Source organism: Euprymna scolopes, chromosome 14 (assembly GCF_053919585.1).
Source record: "Euprymna scolopes isolate OS-2025 chromosome 14, ASM5391958v1, whole genome shotgun sequence".
In the NCBI taxonomy this organism is placed as follows: Eukaryota; Metazoa; Mollusca; class Cephalopoda; order Sepiida; family Sepiolidae; genus Euprymna; species Euprymna scolopes.
The window spans coordinates 29752045-29762176 of record NC_136495.1 but is presented as its reverse complement, the minus strand read 5'-3'; the positions used below and the strand labels follow the sequence as shown (position 1 = coordinate 29762176).

General features: G+C 36.2%; 1 pseudogene; it reads left to right on the top strand.

Moving 5' to 3' along the window:
• The first annotated feature begins 221 nt into the window (after positions 1-221).
• LOC145293412 (5S ribosomal RNA) lies at positions 222-338 on the top strand (annotated as a pseudogene).
• The last annotated feature ends 9794 nt before the right edge of the window (positions 339-10132 follow it).

The following is a 10132-nucleotide window of genomic DNA, read 5'->3' as shown; positions in this document are numbered from 1 at the left end:
ACTCTGAAAAAGAGAAAAAGCAAAAGCGTGAATTTTGTTTTGTACAGAAGACTTTATCGCTATTCAGAGAGCCCAAAACGTCACTATTGATGTAAACGGTACACGTCTAATCTAATACAGGACTATAGCATGCCGCCCGGCATTGCCCGGTGGTAAATATTCTTTAATATGATACTTTGCTCTCTGCAGATTACGTATTTGTTATGATATTATAGTGAACCCCGTACGGCATAATCACGTTGACACACCGGTTCTCGTCAGATCACCGAAGTTAAGCAACGTTGAGCCTGGTTAGTACCAGGTGAGTGACCGTTTGAGAATTCTAGGCGCTGTATCTCGGCATTGTTTCCAGTCGTCCTGAACTCAGGAGAGGTGTGGTTGGAGATTGCGCAACTCTTGCCACAAGAATTTCACGCGCAGGCACTCTTTCAAGGGTATTCATATTCCGTCAAGACTGAAGTAAGACATATAGTGGACCCAATATATAGTAATAATTAAAAAAGTTAAAAAAAAAATGACTCGTGCGCCACTAGCGAGAATCGAAACCTAAACGTTCAGCTTACTATTTACTTTTTCTTTTAACGTTAATGCCTGAGCTATAAAGACTAAAAACTTTTGCACCAATTTACCCCAGCTAAAACCAGAATATAATGTTTTGCATGAGTTCGAATAGCTTATATATTAAGTTTCATGTCTGTAGACTAAGAAGTGGCAGAGGATGTTTGTAGGCAAAATTTGGAAACATATATATATATATATATATATATATATATATATATATATATATAAGTGTTTGTATTTACTGTCGTCGTTTTACGAGAATATTACGTAAGTATAATTCATGTAGAATATCTTCATGGATATAATTACACGTAAAGTAAAGATGAATATCTTAAACATAACCTGAAAAAAAAAAAAACAAATAGGAGATTTATTAAAATGATTGTTTAAAAGAATATGCCAATTAGCTAGATCTTCTGTCGATGAATATAATTCACGAGCCATACATAGCAAAGTTATACATTTTTTTAAATAAACAGAAAAAAACGTTTGTCTTTTTCTGTTATCAATGTGTAGTATCTGTTCCGATAGATACTGTAATCAAAGACCATATGTGGGTCAACTCCACATATAAGACTATTGCTCTTGTTGCAATCAGTTATTGGTCAATGTAGGGAAAATTGTTCATACCATTTGTCACTATCCAGTTCCCTCTCGGGGGAACTGGTGTCACTCACAACATTAAAAAACGGCCTTGTGCCTAATTTGCTTAGTGGGGAAGCAAATAAATAACTAAATATATAGAAAAAAACAAATTTATAGGAGTATAGATTAAGCGGGGAAAAACCGAGATTTTCTACTTTTGTGAAATCAAATCAACTTTTTTTTTTATCAATATACAATCTTTTATAATCTGATTGTGAGGTATTTCTCTGGCTTCTCTGTATAATCCTTCTCCCGGTGATACAATTGAAAACAAAGTTCTATGCAAGGATTTCCCACAAGTATTAAGTACGTTATTGTTTATTGTGTGCAAGAATTCTTGCAATAATATACGATATTAGGGTAAGTATTCGCACCGGGATACAATATAGGTTGTGTGTATAAGTTTAAAATTGAAAAATATAACAATTTAATGAAGAGAAAGGATTCAAATTAATATTGAGAATACTGGAGGGAGTATATAAAAAAGACATTCACGCATTTACAGGAAACGCACGTGTTCTTTTCTAGTATTGAAATCTTTTTTGCATTAATTTGGGGCCTTATACTTAATATCCTATGCACCCGAATGTAGACAAGTATATATCAATATATCCTGACAGCAATCTATACCCTGATTTTTAATTACAGATGTTATGAAACTTAATCGTATAAAACCAACCGCGATACACAGATGTAAATAGTCACTACTACATGGTCGATACTAGGATTTGAAAAAGAAAATAGCATACAAGCCTTATTTTATTGTTAATGTATCTATCTATCTCCTTTCTTCTCTTTCTTTTATTCCCTCTCTTTTGTTTGTAGTTTGGCGAGTAAAAATGGTTATATTGTTTAATCCTAGCCACCGTTCGAGACGTGTCGCAAAAGTTGGATTTTAGATGCCAAATACGAACAACAGCTTAGCTTTACTTTCGAGCTTTGAGAAAATGTTCCTTTTTAAATGTTTAAAAACATATTTAGTTTTATAGAAAAATGTGTCTGTTGCTTACGTACAGTAGCGTCCCAAACTAAGGGACGGAATTTTAAACCTAATATTTGTTAGGAATAAAAACTGCGAAGAGCTGAATTTTGACAACTGGTAGTCGTTATTATCCATAATAACATAATAACATTTGAATCATTTGCAAAGGATAGAAAAATAATTATAACAATTATTTATTTATTTTCAAAATAGGAACCTCCAAATGTAAGAGACATAATTGAGAAAAACAATGTAAACAGTATGCTGTATTCAAATATTTTAATTTCCTCTACAGAATGTCTTACTTAGTCATTTGTAAACATTGCATTCGCCGGCACCATGGCGAAACGTCAAAAACTTGATTACTCTGTGAGACAAGCTATATTGAAGCTACACAAGGAAAAGCACACCATTAGAGAGATTTCAGAGAAAGTGAAACGTTCCAAGAGCGTTATAGGCATGGTTGTTAAATCCTACAATGACACTGGCAAAATAGCGCATTTAATACCGGCAGACCCCTCAACACGTCGGCAAAAGAAGATCGAATAATGCTGTGTATGTCATTAAAGGACTGTTTAAAGTCTTGCACAGAAATTAAAAGGGTTATGAATAGTACCTCATGTGTTAATGTGTCAATATATACCGTTTCTAGACGACTGCAAGAAACAGAGCTGTTTAATCGAACCACATGGAAGAAATCCATTGTTAGTTTGAAGAATAAGACGACAAGATTAGAGTTTGCAAACAGGTATATAATTTGGACATATAAAAACTGGGAAAAAGTATTTTCTGTGATGAAAGCAAGTTTAATTTATTTGTAAATGATGAAAATAAAAACAATGTAAAAAGACGTATTGGTGAAATATTACGTGCAAAGTGTAATGAAAACACTATAAAGTTTGGTATTTGGAATGTTTTCTAGCCAAGGTACAACGCCTCTTGCCCGGTTAAAAATCCGTGTAAACGCGCAGATCTATAGAAATATTGTTCAAGATTATACTGTGCCAATCATACAGAATTCAGGTTTCGATAGGGCTACCCTTATTCAAGATAATGCCCCATGTCACAAGGCAAAGACAAATAAGTTACCTTAGCGAGCAAGATTTCGAAATTATGGATTGGCCACCATAAAGCCCTGACTTAAATCCAATAGAAAATCTTTGGAATACCTTAGGAGTGAAAGTTATGGAAAGACGTCCCACTAACACGGAGGATTTGTGGGTGAAGCATTAAGAAGAATGGTTTAAAATTTGTATCGAGGATTGTCAAGAACTGATTCATTCTTGTAGTTCAAGATGTACAGCTGTAATTCAGAGCCAGGGCTAATTTACTAACTATTGGTCGTACATGTATTTATATGTTTTTTTTTGTTTTTTATCTGTTTACATTGTTTTTCTCAATTTTAGGTGTTACTTTCGGACGTTCCTATTCTAAATAATTGTCATAATTCTTTTTCCTTCCTTTGTAAATGATTCAAATTTTAGTATGTTATTATGGATGATAACGACTACCAGTTGTGAAAATTTCAGCTTTTCACAGTTGTGATTTCTTATATTAGGTTTACATATGTTGTCCCTTAGTTTAGGACGCTACTGTATACAGGCGTGTAGCTCCAGCACTGATGTTCTTCCACTAATAACGTCGACATTGAATTCGTAGTAAAGATTCACCAACTGACGTAGCCGACGACGTATAAATCCTTTGATACAAAGAGGATGAGCCTATCATTACAACATATTTAATACTCATAGAAGTGGTTATTGTATCTTAATCGGAACAGCCCCTCAAAAAACGCGATCGCAGTGCGGACAACCAATATACTTTTCTCAGAAGGCAAGGGCGTCATATTATGACTTTTACAAAGAATTTTCATTTATTTATTAACTAGGAGGTATTACCGTATATCAAGACACAAAACTACTCGAAGATAAAGGATAATGCATGCTCGCTAGCCGCTGGGGAAAACGCCATTATGATCAAACTTTGGGTAGAATTTTATCATTAAAAACGGTGACTCTGAAATAACTTTCTTACCCAAGAACTTGGATTTGATCATGCTTTAATTAACTGAGAAGCAGTCCCGTGGTATTGTGTTCCAATTGTAGAAAATAAACTTTACTTTTCTCATGTAATTTTTGTACAATTGTAGGCACATGGAGAGAGAAGGAAAATTATTAACTGTACTTGTTACAGTACAACTGTTTGTTGTAAATGTTTTACAAGTGGATAGCCATAGATAGAAGCCCCTTCAAGCACTAGTAATGAAAGTAAAGATAGAGAGAAGATAGACTCGCGACGTCTTTTCTGCGATAAAGATGAAATATACGGAGAGATGAAACCGTTTTCGCCCACTGGTTTTCGAAGCCAGTTTTGTAGTCTGTCAAGTCAGAAAATGTTACTCTTACCAGCTTCTCTTAAAATATTGTACAAGTAGAAAATTAAGTTTTTCTTGAGTTACCAATTGCATACACATAAAATAAACCAGTTAAGAACAAATTTTGAAACATGAAATCCAAATTAATTTGATATCACATTTACGTAAGAGAGTGTTGACTTCATTGCGATTTGTACGATCTTGCGAGCCTGAGACTATTGAGTAATATATAAGGAGGTAGACTGAATAAATTCTACATCCGTTGTGACAAACAAATATTGAGCATCACCTGGACGTATTTACTTTTGATAAGTCCACGCCGGTAGAATAGAAGTCGTAGAATTGCGAAAGACATTCACGATGCAGAACGTCAGTTAAAGGAAAACAGTCGCTTGCAGGATGTATATAGAGATGACAGTTTAATATCAAGCCTGCTATCTGGAGAATTTCTGCTTAATATTGCTTTAGAAGAAGAAGAGAAAAGGAGATGTAGATTGATAAATAGTTAGAGATAGATAAAGATATATGTAGAGTGAGTGAGAGACAAAGAGTGGGGTCGATATAGAAGGCGAAAAACAGAACGACATATTTGTGATGAGAAGTGGAAACAAAAGGGGTGCGGAGAGAGATAGATCTGCTCTTGTTTCAAAGTGACGGGGAGAATAGACCGAGTTTCAGCACTATGCGGCGAATGCAATCAACTCCCCATATTTCCTCCTATAACACAGAACAAGCTAGGTAACATACAAATATCCGTGCATGAGGTCGCCAAGCTAATCAAGAACCTAGATTCCAGTAAAGCAACTGGCCCTGATGGCATCCCAATTATAGTGTTAAAAAAGCTTCAACCAGAACTTACTCCCATACTTACGAAACTATTTAAGCGCTGCCTTAAGGAGATGTGCTGTCCGACTCCCTGGAAGACCTCATCAGTTTGACCTGTATTTAAGAATTCAGGTGATGTCATCTCTCTCTCAGTACAGACCAATAAGTCTCCTGTGTGTTATGAGTAAGTTGCTGGAAACCATATTAAATAGAGAAATAGTCAACCACCTCAGCAGAAATAACCTTCTTAGTGACACACAATATGGTTTCCGTTCTGCAAGATCTACCGCAGATGTGCTGACGGTTATATCCAACAGGATTAGTGAATCTCTTGACAAAGGCTTCCATTCTAGGGCAATTGCTCTTGACATATCAAAGGATGGACAAAAATCGGAGGCCTGCAATATAAATGCTGGAGTCCCTCAGGGGTCAATCCTAGGCCCAACTCTCTTCCTGATCTACATCAATGACCTCCCTAAACACATACTTAAATCATTCGTTGACATCTATGCTGATGACACGACCATCTACGACAACACATCAAAGGCTGTAATTGACGAAGTTCTCTCTGATTCTCTCTCCTCTTATCTCGAGCGCGTGGTTCAGTGGGGGGAAAAAGTAGCTGGTTACCTTTAATGCATCCAAAACCAAACTCCTATCCTTACATCACTCTGATCCCCATCTGGCATCAGTTGGGATGGATGGCTCTCGTCTGGGTGAGTCGCCGTGTTTTGACAAGCTTCCGGGTTTGACCTTTACTCCTGATCTGAAATGGAACACGTACATCAAGTCTGTTGCCAAGGTCGCTGGAAAGATGGTGGGATCCTTCTACCGATCCAGAAGATATCTCACTACTGATGCAATTCTCTATCTATATAAAAGCCAAGTACGTCCAAGGATGGAATACTGTTGCTATATCTGGGCAGGAGCTGCTAAAAACAGCCTATCCTGCCTTGACAGAGTACAAAATAGACTTCGTGGCTTAGTGGGGGATGCCCTTTTCTCTACCCTGCAACCTCTCTCCCACAGAAGAGACGTTGCGAGACTATCCTTGTTTTATCGTTATTTCCATGGCAGGTGCTCGTCTGAACTCCAATCTCTGGTCCCCCCTCGCCAATCTTTCACGAAAAACACCCGTCTAGCTGAATCCACTGTGAAAAATTTCCCCCACTCTTTATCTGTGCCTAAATCAAAACGCGGATTCCGTGAACGAAGCTTCTTTCTTAGAACTGCACGCCTGTGGAACTCTGTTCCGTCTGGCAGCTTCCCACCGAACTACAACTTGGATGTCTTCAAGTCCAATGTTAACAAATTCCTAATGAACCGCCCCCTTAAGTAAACACTTCATCAAATCTCCACACTAACGTACTGTACTTGCAATAACCTTTATCCCTGAGTGGCTTCCGGGCCTTGATAAGTGTTGATCACTGTGTAAAAAAAACCCCCAAAAAAACTTAATACTAAGTGAACAATAACGATTCAGCACAATTGGCTTAAAACAGAAAGTCTAAACAAGGGAAGATAAATTCGATGACACGAAAGGATCTCAAAATATTATTAGCGCCATTAATAGGAAGCGGATCTGTGGTCTATTCTTGCAAGTAAAGAAAAAAATGAAATAAGTGTATCGACTATCAAGTCTAATTCAAAGAAGGTGGTCTCTTCTATCAGGCTAAGAAACCTCTAACACTTGCAAGTACCTATATTCTTTATAAAGCAAACATAAAAATATGCAGGGGGAATTATTTCCGCCACTTTTAACTATTAATCACTCACACGAATTAAAAACAACCTATGTAATCTATTACGTTCCACAATATCTAAAAAGCACAAGTCTTTATCGCATCGCTGCAATGCTTCATCCCTCTACTAGTTTAATAAGTATTTCCACGAAAATGTGCTACGACACACTTTCCACATTTGTGCTTCTCCTCAACTACCCCCGAAAAACAAATAATCAGCACAATCACACTGTCAACGTCCCTTATATGGTCGAAGTGTTTATATTTTGCATTTCTCTATGTTTGTTTATCAGCTTTATCAAAAATTAATATATATATATATATATATTAAAATATACATATATATATATATATATATTAATGTAAGCGAATAAACCTCTCAACGTAGAATTTCCTACTGCCATCTAATTGACTATCTCTTTAGGGTTCAGTTACATATACTGTTTTTGGATTTTATTGAAGTAATTTAATTACAAGAATATGATAGATTATTAATTAATTAATAGTTCCGCTTTAATGGACATCGTATAGTTCATTGATATTTTTAAATTTATGTGAATTTGAATATTTTAAATTATGCGCATAAAGTTAACTTTGGAGATTTATTATGCCGACGGTCTGCTTCGTTATTTTCTTTTCATTATATCTCAGCCGTCTAGTCGCAAAAATAAATTATATGCACGTGCGACTAATTTTCCTAAATCAATTTACGAATCTCAGCTGATTTGATTGAACGATGGAAAATTATTTTTTAAGCGTCTTCATTACAAAGACATTGAATGCTCTTAAGAGTTAATACATAAGAACATCACGGTGGTGGACTTTTAAGAGCATTTGTCTATTTTTCTTAAAATTTTGGTCATCATTCTTTGGATCTATATTTTCATATTCGCATTAGTAACTGCTTACTGCCAAATACTATAGATACATATGTTACAGAGAGAGAGAGAGAGAGCTAGAGAGAGAGAGAGAGAGGTGAGTAAAATAAGAAGACGGACGTTTTTCCGTTCGTCTCCCCCCTCCCCAGTTAAGAGGGGGAGACCACGGAAAAACGTCCGTCTTCTTCAAAGCTCAAATCAAATCTCACAGATCTAGCCAACCACGTCACACATACGTAATTTGGTCAGCTGACCTTTGGTTCTGGTAAACGTGTCTACCTCCACGTTTACTCACCTCTCTCTCTCTCTCTCTCTCTCTCTCTCTCTCTCTCTCTCTCTCTCTCTGTAACACATATATGTATAATTTTATACGTAAAAATTAAATGTCAACATAAAAGCGGTTGCTCTGTTAAAGGCTTATTATAGTAGCTATAAAATTGACCGTTAACAGCATAAAACGATCTTTTTTTTTTACACCACTTATCAGAGCCCAGATTGCCACTCGAGGATAAGGGTTAAAGAGTGTACAGTATCAGTATCATAGAAATCGTTAGTAGTGGAAATTCTGTAAATTTGTTAACTTAAGTTGAACGGCTTATCAAGAACTTGCTTACATTGGACTTGAAGATGGTCATATTGTAGTCAGCTTAAAAGCAGGTAAACGGACGACAGTTGCATAGGCGTGCAGTTCTAAGAGTCCACCATCTTTCTTTCGTGCTTTTCATCTAAATGAATCAATAGCGCAGATATTACATTTATCAATATGAATGAACTAAAAAGATTCAACCATGTGAAGAAATTGTTGGTTATCTTGCCTTAAGCACAACATTTAATGATTCCTATCAGAGTGACCTCCCCTTTATGCGGATCTTGGATTGCATCTTAATTATCTCTACTATTATATAAAATGAATGTCTGTGTGTGAGTTCGTTTCTTATGGACTCAAACATTGCTGGGCCGAGTTTTATTAAATTTCACACGAAGGTAGTATGCGACTTGCAGTGTTCTCAAATAAGTTTTATATCGGAATGTCCTCGATAAGTATCGATACGCGATTACCGCAATAATCCGTAGTAAGCAAGGGCAGCCGATTTTTACTAAAGTTAACACCTTACACACCCTAACATTATAAGTGCATTTGAGAAGTTTTATTACTAAACAAGTCGACAGTCCCGACATATAAAATCAGCATTATGTTATTTGATATTACGGCAACGTGTGCGAAATTAATGTTTCTGTTTAAAGCACAAGTGCACCATGGTGCTTAACTTTTTTTAAATTTTAAACAGAGGATCGTCAGTACAGCAATCGAAAAGGCAAATCTTCTTGCCCGAGGTTTTGTCTCGAATTCCACTTTAGATTCAACAAAACACCCCCTCCAAAATGTCATTTTGAGAACAAAATCTACACTCGATAATCTAAAAATAACCCTTTCTCTTGTTCTTGATGTAATAATAACCGTACACGCCTCAAAGGCATGTGGACTCGAACTTATCTCTGTTATACTATTAAAATATACTCTGCTCCAGTTCTCAAACTCTTTAACAAAATCTTACTGAATCTTGTTTTCCTGACTGCTGGAAAATTGATTCTGGTGTACCAGTTTTCAATATTTCTAGCGAAAGAACTGACCCAATAAATTATCGCCCCATTTGCCTCCTTTCTCTCCTCGCCAAAATCTTTGAGTGATTAATCAATCAAGCACTAGTTGGCTACCTAGTAGATAATTTCAGGCCGATAGTCAGGATTTAGGGAAGATCGTTCTACTGCAGATAACCTAACTATAATCTTGGAATATATATATCATACACTGGGTAAGCAAAGGGAGGCTAGGTTAGACGCCATTGACATAGCTAAGGCGTTTCACAGAGTTGTGCCATATGGTGCAATCGCGTGGTCTTTATTATTCCTGATATTCGTAAACGATATCCCTGATGAAATTCTATCTTAGATTGGTATATTTGCTCATAAAACGACAATTTATAACAGACACGAGGATAAAAGGAATGAGTGCATATTTATAAAAATAGATAAAAACTAAGACGAATACATCCAGTCTGTAGAGAAGTAAGGCAGAAACTGGATGGTAACGTTCAATGCCGTTAAGACTAAGCTTATTTTCTTT